This window comes from Triticum dicoccoides, chromosome 1A, assembly GCF_002162155.2.
Source record: "Triticum dicoccoides isolate Atlit2015 ecotype Zavitan chromosome 1A, WEW_v2.0, whole genome shotgun sequence".
Taxonomy (NCBI): Eukaryota; Viridiplantae; Streptophyta; class Magnoliopsida; order Poales; family Poaceae; genus Triticum; species Triticum dicoccoides.
Genome location: NC_041380.1, coordinates 194,325,689 through 194,342,091, shown reverse-complemented (window position 1 = coordinate 194,342,091; position 16,403 = coordinate 194,325,689).

The window sequence follows — 16,403 nt, the reverse complement described above, 5'->3', positions numbered from 1 at the left end:
TTTCTCCGGGGATCCCCACCCCACCGTCCAATGAACGCCCCCCCAACCGCCGGTGACTGCCAACCAGAGGTCTCACGACTTCAAATACCCACCGACCACTAATTTATTACCATTTCTGTCCTTCATATATGCGCTGACGGGTGGGCCCTATGGTAATGTGCGTTGTTGAATGTGGACTGTTTGACTAGTCAATTGATCGTGTTATCAACAAATTACGGAGCTGTATGGTGAGCCAGTGACCGTATGATCACCCTAAAATGTACTCCTATTTTATTAACACAGTACAGACTCAAACTACCATTTCTTTCTTTCATATATGGGCTGACAGGTGGGCCCCACGGTTATACGCCCCGATGGTGCAACACTAGTTGCGCCGCGTGGAGCGTTTGACTGGTCAATTGATTTTGTCATCAACAAAATACGGAGTTGTACGGGTGAGCCAGTGACCGTATAATCATGATATGTATTTGTTTAACACGGTACAGACGCAAGGGCTCATATATACGCGCAAGCACTCACCGCTATAAGCGCACACACGCGAACCCTACCCCTATGAGCACCTTCGAGAGAGTGGGCCAGCATACATGATCTTGAGATTTTACAAAGTCACCATAGGTGCCTCATAGTCGAGTGGAACGTCTCCTCCCACTAAACGTACTTCGCCGGAAAATACTGAAATTAACACAAGATAAATGCGAGCACTGGGACTTTAACCTTGGTGGGCTCGCGGAACCACTGTCCTCTAACCATCGAACCACATGTTGGTTAGCACGACAAAATGTATGTGGTGACCGTGATGAGATTATTCTAAAGTACAGTGACCATATCGTGCTTTCGCTTCAAATACAATGACCGTAAGTGTCGTCAACAAAATACGGAGTACGCATCAAATGCAAAGTCCGTCAGTGTCATCAACAAAATATGGAGACGTATCATGAGCTAGATACTGTTGTACCATTGTATATGCTTATTTTCTTAGTGGCCGATTTGTGTGTCTGGTGTGGTAGGCACATCATTTCTAGTTGTGGTAGGGCAACATGAAGACTCATGGGTCGGTTCCATCCTGCGCCACATATAGGTTGGACCGAGACGTGTTATACGAAGACCCATGTGGAGGACTCGACGTACAACACGAAGCTACCAGAGTCGCGGAGGACTCTATCCCCACTGGTGATAAGCCGACTATATATGATTTGTAACCCTAGGCCCTTAGTATGTTATACAAGCTTGGGGGCTAGTTCGTCGATAGTATACACACACGCACAATGCCTGGTATTCACGTGTACTTTGTACACACCCCTATCACTAATATACAGTACCAGGAGTAGGCTATTTCTTCAACTGCAAGGGTCCGATCCGAACTAGGGTAAAACTTTGCCTCGTATTACCATCCATCCTAACAGCCAGGGATATCCTACCGAATGATATGATGAAATCATATCTGCCAACTACTAAGAGAGAGGTGTGTCGGGGGGGGGGGCAATGTGTGTGAGAGAGGCCTAAAGATAATGTGCGTGCAGGAGACACGTAGGCACATATATGTGCGTATAGAGGGCTAGTAAAGACCGTGCATGTGTATATATGCATGTGAGAGAAATAGTGTTTTCCAACTGAGATTAGTGAAAAGAGTGGTACATAGTAGTAAGAAAGAGAGAGAGAGAGAAACAGAGAGAGCATGTGCGTGAGACACCCCGACGCCCTGAGAGAGATTGTGAGCATGTGTGAAAGAGAAATGCCGATGCATATAAAGTGTGTGCACTTATGCGTTAGATAGAGAGAGATATATAACGCGTTTGTGAGAACGGGGCGAGGCATAGTGCATCTACGTGTAAAAGCTGGTTCTACGCATTAAATTAAAATATAAATGGCATTATTATTTTTGGATGAGATCATGAATTTTGCAAATTGCGTATGGACGAAAATCGGTCTATCAGACACCCATACTCTATTGAATTCTAGCATGTGCATGTGTTTATTTCATATTACCGATCCATAGATTGAGAGCGGTTTGAAATAAAGGCAATGGATGCTTTTGCAATTCATATATAAACATTAATTAGTGCATTCCATGTTGTTAGTGTGAAGCACTTTATACATTTGTCACTTGCATGGATACATTCCAAATTGCTAGCTACGAAATAGACTACATGTCGAATTCAACTTAAAGGGGGTTTCGAAGATTCGAATTCATAGGAAGTGCATTCATCTATTTGAACCCGAGATAATGGCATTTGTAAATCAGATGTAAAATGGGGCATCAATATTTGTTGTGAGTTTGAACATGCTATATATATTCATACGCATATCTAACTTTTTTTGCAACCAAGGAGATTATATCTGGAACCATGCATGAACTGAGGTAAGTTGCATATTTTTTAATATATACTCGTGTACAATGTATATTCAAATGTACCCCCTCCATTCCAAAATAATCGTAGCTTTATGATTTTCAAGAGTGAAGATTTGTGAAGTTTGACAAATCCTGAAAGTTCAATTCAAGAGAACCGAAAACGTTAATGCTTCTGCTCCCAAATATTGAACGAAGCGCCAAATAGGCCTCTGGTCACCCGAAACCGCGCGAGACTAATGTTTTGGTGGTAGAAAATTACTGTCCTGACTCTGGCCCGTGTAACCTATCGGCCCGATGTCCAAAGGTCTAAACCGGGGTAGCTTTGTAGCTTCACCAAGATGCCAGTCTCAACCACCTCCGAGAAGCATTCATACGCCATGGGCGCCTACCCATGCGCTCAGCCGAAATCTATCCCGCCCATATTTGGGACACCAGACATGACTGTCCTACCCCCAACTCGCAATATGTTCGAAATTTTAGATGGGGGCAAAGTTTGTAACTTTACCCAAATTTCAAACAAGCGGGTCTCAAACCGAAACATTGTTCCCCCTTAGTTCCCCGCCTCCCTCCATTTCCCCATTCATACTCCGTGGGCGCGAAAACGCCCTCTCCACCAGCCATGAAACCCCAGCCTCCTCCGTCCTCCACCCCATAGCGGCCAATCCACCGCCGCCCTCCTCCATCACGCCAGAGCCGGTACCCCGATGTCGTCGTCCAACGCAACCGCAACCGCAATGCCCTCAAGGACTTAGCAGCTGAAGCCGAGGCAGAGCTGCCTCCACGACGCCGACGCCGACGTGCGCCATACCAGAACCACTCCGACCACGCCGTCCTGCGCCTCACTGCTGCGGCTCCACTGTCGCAACCGTCCACCGCACCGGAGTTGTTCCCGCTACGCCGTCGTTCGCCGCCTCGGATCTGCTTCCCCGCCGCCGACAGACGGCCACCACACCACACTCAACAACTGGGCCATGGGTTCGTCCAAGGCTGCACCGTCCTCCACAAATGCTGGTTTCCGGCGAACAACAAGAATATCGTCGGAAAAACAGAAGGAGGACACAGCACTGCCAGCAGAAAAAGGTACTCATCTTCCCTTATTCGTGCAAATCTTACGTCTCCGCTCACACCGTATTCATCCCACGAAAGAAACTAGTTGAGCGCTTCTTACTGCATCTTCTTCGTGATACTAAATGCACAAGGTTTCCTCCCTTTTACTATTTCACCTTTGTTAGAGGTCAGTAGCCCGCCTGGATTTCAACTCAGGGTCAGTCAAACCGCAACTAAAAGAAGCAGCACCCGCTTAGGCGCGCGGAGCACCTAGTCCGCCTGTTCCCCGGGGAAGCGGCGCATTAGTGTCTATTGTAGGGGTGTGGGGCGCAGGAGCTGCTTGCGCCCGATCTGGAGGTCGGCGGGGCTTGAATGGATGGCCGGTGGCGGTGCCAAGCACGAAGGTGCGGTGAGGTCGAGGGAAGGGCGCGGGCAGGGGAGGAATATTGGGCCGGTGGTCGCTGGCGTTTCGAGGAAGATCGTCAACACTTACTGGCTGGAGGTAGATGAAGGCGATCTGCCCGTTCTTTGTACATCGGACGATGCAGAAAAAATGGACTGACCTATTTGCTTTCAGTCGACTGTTATTTTCATAGAATCCTATAGTAATTTAGTGTGCCATGCATGTTGTAGAGCTATCATATGTCTCCCGTCATTTATTTCTCATGGACCTGCTATCTGCTACCTTTACATTGTACTAATTGTGCACATACTTCACCCATACTCACACTATTGTTTTTTATGCATGGGTATTTCAGACTCTAACGCAGTGTTGATGAATGCAGAAAAGAAAAGACAGAAGTCGCTCCAGTGTAATTCGAAGATAAGCACTAAGTGTTTCAGCGCTCTAATGGGTGCAGTGTCAGCAGTTGGAGACAGTAAACGTAGCTCTCCAGTTGATGATCTCAATTTCCACACACAACTATCCCAGGTGCTTGCTTTAACTTCGCGCTGTCAAATGTGGTTGCATGTTGCATATGGTGTCTAGCTTCTATTGCTTCCAATTTGGTTAAATTGCATCTACTTAGTTTACACATTATACCTTTGATAATGACATGCCTTCCTATTTTTGATACATACTACATATGTCTATTAACCATGTTCGTACATCAAACTAATGCTCTTTTGTATCCCTGGTCAATCACTTATGATGAGACAGTCACCCAAGTGGGTTACTGTGAGATGCCCTACTCGTTTAAAGAGTGCAGTGTCATCCACCCCACATGATTCTCAAGAAACATCAAGGCTAAATGAAGATAGTCAACGTAGCTCTCTAGTTGATCACCACAATTCCCCCACACCACCATCGCAGGTGCTTGCTCTTACTTGGCAGTGTGATATGTGGTTGCATGTTGCATATGGTGTCTACCTTGTAATGCTTCTAATTAGGGTAAATTGCATCTGCTTAGTTAACACATTATACCTGTGAATATGACATGCCTTCCTGTTTTTGCTACATACTACGTCTTTCTATTAACCATGTTCTTACATCAAACTACTTTTCTTGTGTATCCCTCATCAATGCTCCCAATTTGTTAAATTGCATCTCCTTAGCTTACACATTATACATGTGAATATGATACGCCTTCCTGTTTTTGGTACATACTACATCTGCCTATCACACCATGTTCTTACATCAAACTACTGTTCTTGTGTATCCTGCGTCTATCACTTATGATGAGAGAGTCACGCGCGTGGGTTAATATGAGACGCAATACTCTTATAAAGAATGCAATTTCATCCTCTCCACGTGATTCTCAAGAAACAGCAAGCCTAAATGAAGATATTGAACGTAGCTCTGTACCTGAAGACCGCACTTCCCCTACACCACCATCACAAGTGCTTGCTCTAACTTCACAGTGTGATGTGTGGTTGCATGTTGCATACGGTGTCTAGCTTGTAATGCTTCTAATTAGGGTAAATTGCATCTCCTTAGTTTACACACTATACCTGTGAATATGACATGCCTTCCTATTTTTGGTACACACTACATCTATGTGTTAACCTTGTTCTTACATGAAACTACCTCTCTTCTGTATCCTGCATCAATCACTTATGATGAGTCACCTTTATTCGTTGCATATTGCATATTATTTCTAGCCTGTTGCCATGTATTGCTTCTAATTTGGTCAAATACATTTGTTAGGGCACCCTTTTAATTTGGCAGAGTGATATTGGTTTCATCTTTCATATGGTTTCTAGCTTGCATCGATTCTAACAAATTCAAGCACCTTGTGCTTAGTTTACACTTTATACATCATACATGTCAATATGTCATGCCGTCCTGTTTTTCATACATATTCCATCCTCCTTACATGAAAGTAGTGTTCGTCAGTATCATGCATCAATGAGTTCTGAAGAGCAAATTGTATTCCTTTTTCTTGTGGGTTTGACTTGACAAGGCAAAATCAAGAAAGAGGAAGGAAAAGTGTAAGGAAGGCGATGATGGTGGTCCTCTGCAGCAACGTAAACATAGCATTTGTACCGATTCTCCTTGTACTGATAGTGCATTACAAGGTCCAAGTATCCGCTCCCCTACTCCACCATCCCAGGTGCTTGATCTAACTTGGCAGTGTGATATCTGGTGGCATGTTGCATATGGTGTCTAGCTCGTATTGCTCCTAATTAGTGTAAACTGCATCTGCTTAGCTTACACATGATACATGTGAATATGACACGCTTTCCTGTTTTTGGTACATACTATATTTGTCTATCACACCATGTTCTTACATGAAACTACTCTTCTTGCGTATCCTGCATCAGTCACTTATGATGGGACACCTTTAAGTTGGCAGTGTGATATTGGTTTGCGTCTTGAATATGATTTCTAGCATCTATTGCTTTTAGTTTGATGAACGCCACCAATGACGAGACAGCTTTAACTTGGCAGAGTGATATTGATTGCACCTTCCATATGGTGTCTTGCAGTGTTTCTAATTTGTTGAAGTGCCTTCTGCTTAGTTACCACATCATAGGTGTGAATATGTCAAGTTGTCCATTTTTACATACATATTCCATCCTCGTATCATGACTTTGCCTTTCATCAGAGTAGTGTTCGTCAATATCATGCATGAATGAGTTCTGAAGAGCGAATGATATTCCTTTTTCTTGTCGGTATGACCTCACAATGCAAAATCAATAAAGCTGAAGGAAATTGGGAAGGCATTGGATGATGGTGGTCCTTCCGAGCAATTGAAACGGAGGTTCTCTACAGATTCTACTCCGCCATCCTCCCAACAAGATTCGCAAGACAACGCAAGGCTAGACAGTCAACGTAGCTGTGTAGATGATGAGCACATCTCCCCTACTCCACCATCACACGTGCTTGCTTTAACTTGGCACTATTATATGTGGTTGCATGTTGCGTATGATGTCTAGCTTGTATTGCTTCTAACTTTGTTGAATTGCATCTGCTTACTTTACACATAATGCCAGTGAATATGACATGTGTTCCTGTTTCTACATCAGACTACTATTCTTGCATATCCCGCATCAGTCACTTATGATAAGGCACCTTTAAGTCACCACTGTGATATTGGTTGTGTCTTGCATATGATTTCTAGCATGTACTGCTTCTAATTTGTTGAAACGCCATACAGTTTGAACTTGGCAGAGTGATATTGGTTGCATCTTTCATATGGTGTCTAGCTTGCAGTGCTTCTAATTTGTTGAAATGCCTTCTGCTTACTTACCACATCATAGGTGTGAATATGTCACACCATCCTATTTTTCATACATATTCCATCCTCGCATCATGTGTTTGCCTTTCATCCGAGTAGTGTTCGTCAGTATCATGCATGAATGAGTTCTGAAGAGCGAATTTTATTCCTTTTTCTTATCGGTTTGACTTCACAATGCAAAATCATTATAGCTAAAGGAAATTAGTCCGGCAGTGGATGATGGTGGTCCTTCGAAGCAACTCAAATAGGGGGTCTCTACAGATACTACTCTGCCATCCTCCCAACAAGATTCACAAGACAACACAAGGCTGGACAATCAACGTAGTTGTGTAGATGATGAGCACATCTCCCCTACTCCACCATCACAGGTGCTTTCTCTAACTTGACACTATTATATGTGGTTGCATGTTGCGTATGATGTCTAGCTTGTATTGCTTCTAACTTGAATTGCATCTGCTTACCTTACACATAATGCTTGTGAATATGACACGTGTTCCTATTTTTAGAACATACGTGTACATGATGAGCACATCTCCCCTACTCCACCATCACAGGTGCTTGCTCTTACTTGGAACTGTTATACGTGGTTGTGTTTTCCGTATGATGTCTAGTTTGTATTGCTTCTGATTATGTTGAATTGCATCTGTGTAGCTTACAACTTATACCTGCAATGATCACTTACCCATAAGACACATTTAACTTGGGACTGTGATGTAGGTTGCATCTTGCATTGTCTTCTAGCGTGTACTGCTTCTAATTTCTTGAAATGGCACTTACGACGAGACACTTTTTACCTGATAGAGTGATATTGGTTGCATGTTCATATGGTGCCTAGCTTTCATTTCTTATAATTTTGTTCAAATGCCTTCCGCTTACTGTTTTTTCATACATATTCCATCCTCCTATCGTACGTGTGAATATGAAACGTTGTCTTTTTCTGTATATATTCCATCCTCCTATCATGTGCTTGCCTTACATCAAAGTAGTGTTCGTCTGTATCATGCATCAACCAGTTATGCAGAGCTAATTTTATTCATCTTCTTGTGGTTTTGACTTCATAAGGCAATATCAGAAAATACGAAGGAAAAGAGTAAGTTAGGGTTGGTGGTCCTCCGCACCGACGCAAACAGAGACTCTCTAGATTTTCCACTGCTACTGCTAATGAAATTGAAGTCCCAAGTCTACATGAAGAGTTCATCTCCCGTACTCCACCATCGCAGGTGCTTGCTCTAAGTTGAGAGTGTGATAATTGGTTTCATGTTGCATATGTTGTTTAGCATGTATTTCTTCTATTTTGATTAAATTGCACCTGCTGAGTTTATATGTTATACATGTGCATATGACAGGGCTTTCTGTGTCTAGAATACACTGTATCTATCTATCATACCATGTTCTTACATCAAAGTACTGCTGTTATGTATCCCGCATCAGTCACTCATGATTGGACGCTTTTAACATGGCAGTTTGATAGTGGTTGCATCTTGCATTGATTTCTACATTGTACTGCTTCTAATTTTTCAAATTGCCACTTATGACAAGACACTTTTAACTTGGCAGAGTAATATTGGTTGCATCTTTCATATGGTGTCTAGCTTGCATTACTTCTATTTTCTTGAAAATCCTTCTGCTTAGTTTGCACATCATAGCTCTGAATATGTCATGTCGTCCTGTTTTTCTTACATATTCCATCCTCATACCGTTGTCTTACATCAAAGTATTGCTTGTCTGTATTATGCATCAATGAGTTCTGAAGAGTGATTTTATTCTTTTGTGTTGTGGGTACATCTTGACATGGCAAAGTCAAAAAATAGCAAGGACAATAATATAGTAGGGAGTGTTGTTACTCGTCGGGTGAAACGGAAAAGGTTCTGCCATCAAGATTCTGCTGGTACTTATAGTGCAGTAGAAGGTCCAAGTCCACCGGCTAAATCTACAAACACAGTATAACCTGCTCCACCAGCTGCAGCATCCGCTTCAACTGTACCGGCATCTCAACCAGTTACTCATTCGTTTGCTCCGGAACTGGCCAGTTCCCAAGCTGCCTTCACACCTAACACTACTTCCGAAGCACTGCTGACACAACAGGACTTGGCAAGATCAGATGAACCTCATGAGCATCAACACCAAGACGGTACCTGACCGAGTCAAGTTGCAGTTGCATGCTCCTTTATATGTACTCTCACAGTTTGATGTTCACTAACAGTTTCCATATTCGTTGTTGAACTAGCACCACGGCGCAAGCGGAAACAGACATCAGGGATAATGCTTGACAGCTTAACAAAATCTAAAGGAGGAAGAATGGAGATCCATTTTGAGGCAGGTTTAAAAAGGCCACGTGATGCTACAGAGTCAGCCAAGTTAGTATCACAGGCAGCAGTTGCCGTTAGGTGTCATGCACGTGTGCTCCCAACGTGGATGCAGTACAGGAATGAGAAAGACAATACCCAGTTTAACACCTTCCTTGACCATTTATCCGTAAGTAATGTTATTCATCGCAATTCATAATATTGTCTTGCTCTGTCCCATACTTTCTAGCTTCCTCCTAATAAGACTCACATTCTTTTTTCAACAGGTGAGGTTCAAGTTGGATCCAAAAGATGATGCAACTAAACATGCATGCACTCATGTTTTTCAGTCTGCTCTGCGACAGTATCGGTACCACCTTAGAAAATCTCACTTTGAAGGCAAGGCTAACAATGAAATCGCCCAAACATCTCCAGTGGAATATATTACAGATGAAGACTGGACAACCCTCGTTAAACACTGGTCTGATCCAAAGTATCAGGTAGGCTATATGTATTTGATCAGACCACATATTGAACTTGTATTTATGTATGTGCCTTGCAAGTGTATCTTCTTCTAGGCTAACTGTCTGAAGAACAAAACCAACCGTTCTAAAGTGAAATTCCAACAGACAACATGATCTCGTAGCTATATTGCACACTGCGAGGCTCTTGTAAATAGCTGCTACTTCCTTCTTTTTTTGTGCCATATTAGCGTATCTATATTGACTTGTTCCAAATACAGAGGAAAGCCCATGCGGACCAAAAAGAACCTGAACCGAATGCAGTGCAAATCTTCAAGGATTGCCACACCAGCAAGATGAAGGGCATGAGCACACCAGTTCAAGCCGCTGTTGTAAGTCCTTACTCCTCCTGCCTTGAACTAATTGGTACTATGATGTGTTCATTTAACTACTTGGTTTGTAGCCAATGTCAGTTACTCTGTTCACGTTTATTCACAGTTGTCTTAACGTATCATTTCACCTTACATGGTTTAAAATATATGAAGGATATTCTTTTGGTCTTGATCTGTAATCTAGTTGTTATGTTCACGTGCGCACACAATGATAAAATAGCTTGTTTGTTTTATATCTGTTTGCCCATGATATGAATGATGTCATACTATGTTCATCCTACTTTAAACCATGTCTCTTTATCCTTAGATGCCAACGAATGTGAGGAAATAGAAAATACAGTAGGCATGCTACATGGACATATGTTCCGAAAGTGATTTTATTATGTAGTTGGCACTACAATACATGCTAATGTATTACAGTAGTTCACCAAAATAAGTTATGTATAAACGTTTAACCTACTTTGTTTGTTTTTGTATCATTATTAACTTATCTGGTACACTAATCTACAAGTTCAAACTTTCAGGAAGCTATGGAACAAATGATTGAACAACCACAACCACCTGAAGGTGACGAGGCTACTACAGGCACAATGTCACCTCTTGTTGCAGTTCGTCAGTATCTCTCCACTAACAGTGCAAAAAGCACGTTCCTGCATAATTCTGGGTTGGTTGTCAAGGTAACCTCGTCCAAATTGCCTACTGAACAAAATCTTCCTGCTAGACAGAGTGATATATATGTGCTCCAGACACAAGTCCAATCCCTAATGGACGTTGTTTCGGAAACAAGAATAGTGGTTGAGAAATGTCGTCAAGATATGAATGGTTTTGAAACCAGACTATCAGACATTTGCTTCGTTGTTCAAGAGCAATGGCGGAAAAAGGTGGAGATCATGCTGCTCCATCAGATTCTACAGCCTGAAACATTAGCACTCAGGTCAAATGATCTGTGCTTCTATACATCTGATGGTGCTTTTATCTGGAAGGACTGTAAACTTTATGCCAACAGGCCTTTTGTTGTATGGTTGGAGTTTATTTTGTTGTGATACAACATTTATGATGCTGCCTCAGGCTGTAGTAATTACGACGCTATTTTTGTATAGTGTAGGTTTATCTTAGTGATGTATTCGGCCGAAAGCTTCGTAGGATCCCAACATGCTAACATTCGTCGGGCCCATTCCAATTGGGCTAAAAACGATTACAGGCCGAAATTGGCATGTAGCCCACTAAAAATATCTGGGCCTAAATCAGCATAAGCTTTCATATTTTTCTGGTAGGCATGTGCCCATAGTGGGCCTTTAACAGGCCTAAACAAATTTTGGGCCCTCAGTAAAAATAGGCCGTTTAGAGGTGTAAATATCTCGAGCCCATAAAAAACATGGGCCTTTAATAGAACAAAAGTGATATTGGGCCCTGATTGTGCCAAATAACCCACTGGACTTAGCAGGCCGAAATGGTGGCCCATTTACGATGCGGATCTTTAACAGGCCGAAATTCGGACGGGCCGTAAATGCGCCGACCTAATACGCAGGCCTTTAACAGGCCGGAACTTCGGTCGACCTAGATTATCGTCATTTTATATGGGCCGTTAATGGGCCCGATATGACGTTGGGCCACATATGGCCCATGGTTTACGTCCGGCGTTAACAGGCCGAAAATGACAACAGGCCGAAAGTGGCCCAAAGCTATAGTGGGCCTCTAACAGGCCAAATGTCAGACATGGCCGAATATGACCCAAATCCTTCATGGTCGTTTATGGGCCGAAAGTTTTGATGGCCTGTAAATGGGCCCAAATGAAGCCGGACCTTTAACAGGCCATAAATACACCGGGTCGTAATTCGGCCCAATTACTTAGTAGACTATTAACGGGCCAGAAGTGACCACTGGCCACGTTGATGACAAGTTTAGGACAGGTCGTTGATGGGCCAATTTGATAGAGAATGTTGGGCCTTTAGCTGGGCCGGCCCATTATGGCCTGCAGAATCTTATGGGCCTTTAGCTGGGCCGGCCCATTGTGGTCCGCAAAATCTTGTGGGCCTTTAGCTGGGCCGGCCCATTATAGTCTGCAAAACCGTGTGGGCCTTTAGCTGGGCTAGCCCATTATGGTCTGCTAAATTTTGTGGGCCTTTAGCTGGGCCGGCCCATTATGGTCCGCTAAATCTTATGGGCCTTCGGTTGGGCCGGCCCATTTAAACTTTGTGGGCCACTTTTGGGCCGGTCCACGTGTCAATACATCATAGGCCCATCTCGACCGTTGGATGAGTGACACCTGTGCCAACTCGGAGCTGACGCGTGGATCCGTTAGCCAATGAGAATTTTACACGTGGAAACTCAGCATTGGTCGTGGCCGTTAACGGGTTATCGGATCCAAAATCCGACCCGATAGCTTAACGGTGTTCCGTTATGGTGGATGCCACATGTCGGTCACCCTTGACGAAAGCACTTATGTGACGCGCGATTTATCGTCATGGAAGTGGACACTTCCGTGATGATAATTTTGGCAATGTCATGGAACACTTCTACGACAGCACAGGTATGACTATCTTGATTCTGTCATAAATTTGTCATGGATGTACATGCATGACAGAAAACGCGACCTACTGTGACAAACATGTATCATCACGGAAGTGTATTTTTTTGTAGTGAAGCTTTATGTTCTAACTCAAGAGGCAAATGACAAGCTTTTACATAAACCATTTTATAAGGATACATACCCATAGGATTTTTATATGTTGTTCTATAAGCCCAAAGTGCATCATCTAATTTCTTAGACCAATTCTTCTGGGACCTATTGACAGTCTTTTGTAAAATTAATTTTACTTCTCTATTGATAAGTTCAACTTGACCCCTAGACTAAGGATGATAGGGTGATGCAATTCTATGGTTAACATGATACTTGGCAAGCATTTTATGGAAAGCACCATGAATAATGTGTGAACCACCATCAGTCATTAAATATCTAGGGACTCCAAACCTTGGGAAAATAACTTCTTTAAGCATTTTAATAGAGGTGTTGTGATCAGCACTACTAGTTGGAATAGCTTCTACCCACTTAGGAACATAATCAACAGCAACCAAAATATGAGTATACCATTAGAGGAAGCAAAAGGTCCCATATAATCAAATCCCCAAACATCAAATGGTTCAACAGCAAGTGAATAATTCATAGGCATTTCTTGACGATTACTGATATTACCTATTATTTGACATTCATCACAAGATAAGACGAACTTACGGGCATCCTTGAAGAGAGTAGGCCAATAAAACCTAGATTGCAATACCTTGTGAGCAGTTCTGTCTCCCGCATGATGTCCTCCATAAGCTTCGGAGTGACATTTATGTAGGATTTGTTCATGTTCATGCTCAGGTACACAACGTCTAATAATACCACCTACTCCTTCTTTATAAAGATGTGGGTCATCCCAAAAGTAATGTCTTAAATCATAAAAGAATTTTTCTTTTGTTGGTATGTAAAGCTAGGGGGTATGTATTTAGCAACAATATAATTATCATAGTTAGCATACCAAGGTGTACTATTAGAAACATTTATTACAGCTAATTGCTCATCAGGAAAACTATCATCAATATGAAGTGGGTCATCAAGAACATTCTCCAACCTAGACAGGTTATCAGCTACGGGGTTCTCCTCTCCTTTTCTATCAGTGATATGCAAATAAATTCTTGTAACAAGAGAACCCATCGAATAAGCCTAGGTTTGGCATCTTTCTTTTCAATAAGATACTTTATTGCAACATGATCAGTGTGAACTATTACTTTTGAATCTACAATATAGGATCTAAACTTATCACAAGCAAACACCACTCCTAGAAATTCTTTTTCAATAGTAGCATAATTTCTTTGTACACTATCTAGAGTTTTACTTGCGTAGTGAATAACATTCAGTTTCTTATCAACTCATTGTCCTAGAACAGCACCAACAGCATAATCACTAGCATCACACATAATTTCAAAATGTAATTTCCAATCAGGTGGTTGAAAAATAGGTGTAGAAATTAAGGCTTTCTGGAGTGTTTCGAAGGATTCTAAACAATCATTATCAAAAACAAAAGGAATATCCTTTTGCAAAATATTTGTAAGAGGCCTAGAAATTTTAGAAAAGTCTTTGATAAATCTCCTATAGAAACCAGCATGACCAAGGAAACTATGAATACATTTGATATCTTTAGGACATGGCATTTTATCAATTGCATCAACCTTAGCTTTGTCCCGCTCAATACCTCTTTCAAAAAATTTATGGCCCAAAACAATGCCTTCGTTAACCATAAAGTGGCACTTCTCCCATTCAAGACAAGATTTGTTTGCACACATCTCTACAAAACTCGATCAAGATTGCTTAAACAACATCAAAAGACTTCCTATAAACAGAAAAGTCATCCATGAAAACCTCAACAATCTTTTCACAAAAGTCAGAGAATATAGCAGTCATACATCTTTGAAAGGTAGCAGGTGCATTGCATAAACCAAAAGGCATACATCTGTAAGGATAAGTTCCAAAAGGAGAAGTAAAAATGGTATTTTCTTGATCAGGTTGAGAAACAGGTATTTGTTTAAAACCAGAATATCCATCAAGGAAGCAAAAATGTGTGTGCTTAGATAATCTTTCTAGCGTTTGACCAATAAAAGGCAGAGGGTAATGATATTTTCTAGTTGCTTTGTTTAATTTTCTAAAATCAATTATCACTCTATATCATGTAACAATTCTTTGTGGAATAAGTTGATTCTTATCATTAGGAACAACAGTAATACCTCCTTTCTTAGGGACACAATGGATAGGACTTGCCCATCTACTATCAGCTATAGGATAGATTATACCTGCTTCCAGAATATTTAATATTTCCGTTCTTAACACTTCTTTCATCTTTGGATTTAACCGACGTTGGTGATCAACAACGGGTTTAGCATAAGGTTCCATATTAATCTTGTGCTGACATAGTGGGACTAATGCCCTTATGTAACATCCCAAAATTCTAAATTTTGGAATGTTATTGTAAATAGATAGATTGATTGATTGTTTGATTTTGTCTGAAAGTGAGTGAATTCGAAACGTTTTTGAAAGTTAAATGAGAGGGAATAAAAGGACTTTCTCAAACTTTCATTTTTGCATTTATGATCTTCGTGAATTCAAATTCTTTTCAAATACAAAACCCTAGAGAGAAGATGACATGACTTCTTCCATTTAAATTAAATGAAAGGGGTATTTGAAAATATTTGAATTTCATTTGGGAATATTTCAATTCATAAATTTCATGCAACTCAATGATTTTCATGAGAGAAGATAAAATGACTTCTTCAAATTATATGAAATATGAGTTGGGAGTTTCAAAGAATTAAATTCAAAGTTTTTTGAATTTATTTTCAATTTGGGTTATTTGAGTTTTATTCAAATTATTTTTCTCCAAAAATAAAATACGTGGAAAATAGGGTAACATGATTCCCTATAATAGAAAATTGGAGAAAAATTTATTTGAAATCATTTTGGTATTTTTAAAATGATTTTTATTAGATTTTTTAGAGCAGGAGCACTGTTTGAATTATTAGAATTTATGTGTATTTTATTTAATGCAAGCAATATGTCCATGTTGTTGGAAATCATTTTCTGAAAAATTTTGATATATTATATGCCTATATAATATTTTTAGTTATGTCATTTTTATTATTTTAATTATCTGAAAAATGTTTTTTTAAACTCTTCGGACCGACTGGGCCGAAGCCCAGCCGGCCCAGCGCCATGCCTGCCCATCCCGGGTCGTCCCCGATCTCCAGCGGGAGACCGAGCCCCGCACGACAGCGCCGCCACGCCGCCATGGGACGGCCGTGCCGCCTCCGGCCTCCTCTGCCCCCTTCCCCAAGAAGCTTCTCCCCTCCCCTATAAATTCGCCGCCGCCGCCCCGGCTTCTCTCCCCTCACCACACCGCTTCTCGCCGTGCCCCGCCGCATCGCGCCGCTTCACCGGACTTCGCCGCCACCGCTGCATGCTCCGCCGCCCCATGCCACGCGCCGCCACCGCTGCTGCTTCCTCGCTGCTGCTGCCGGCTTGCTGCTCCGCCCCGCGCCGCTCCTCGCCGTCGCCGCGCTGCCGCCCCAGCTCGTCGTCGATCTGCCGCTTCACCGGACTCCAACCGCCGCGGAAAACCGCCGCCGGCGTCGAACCGCGGTGAACTGGTAATAAA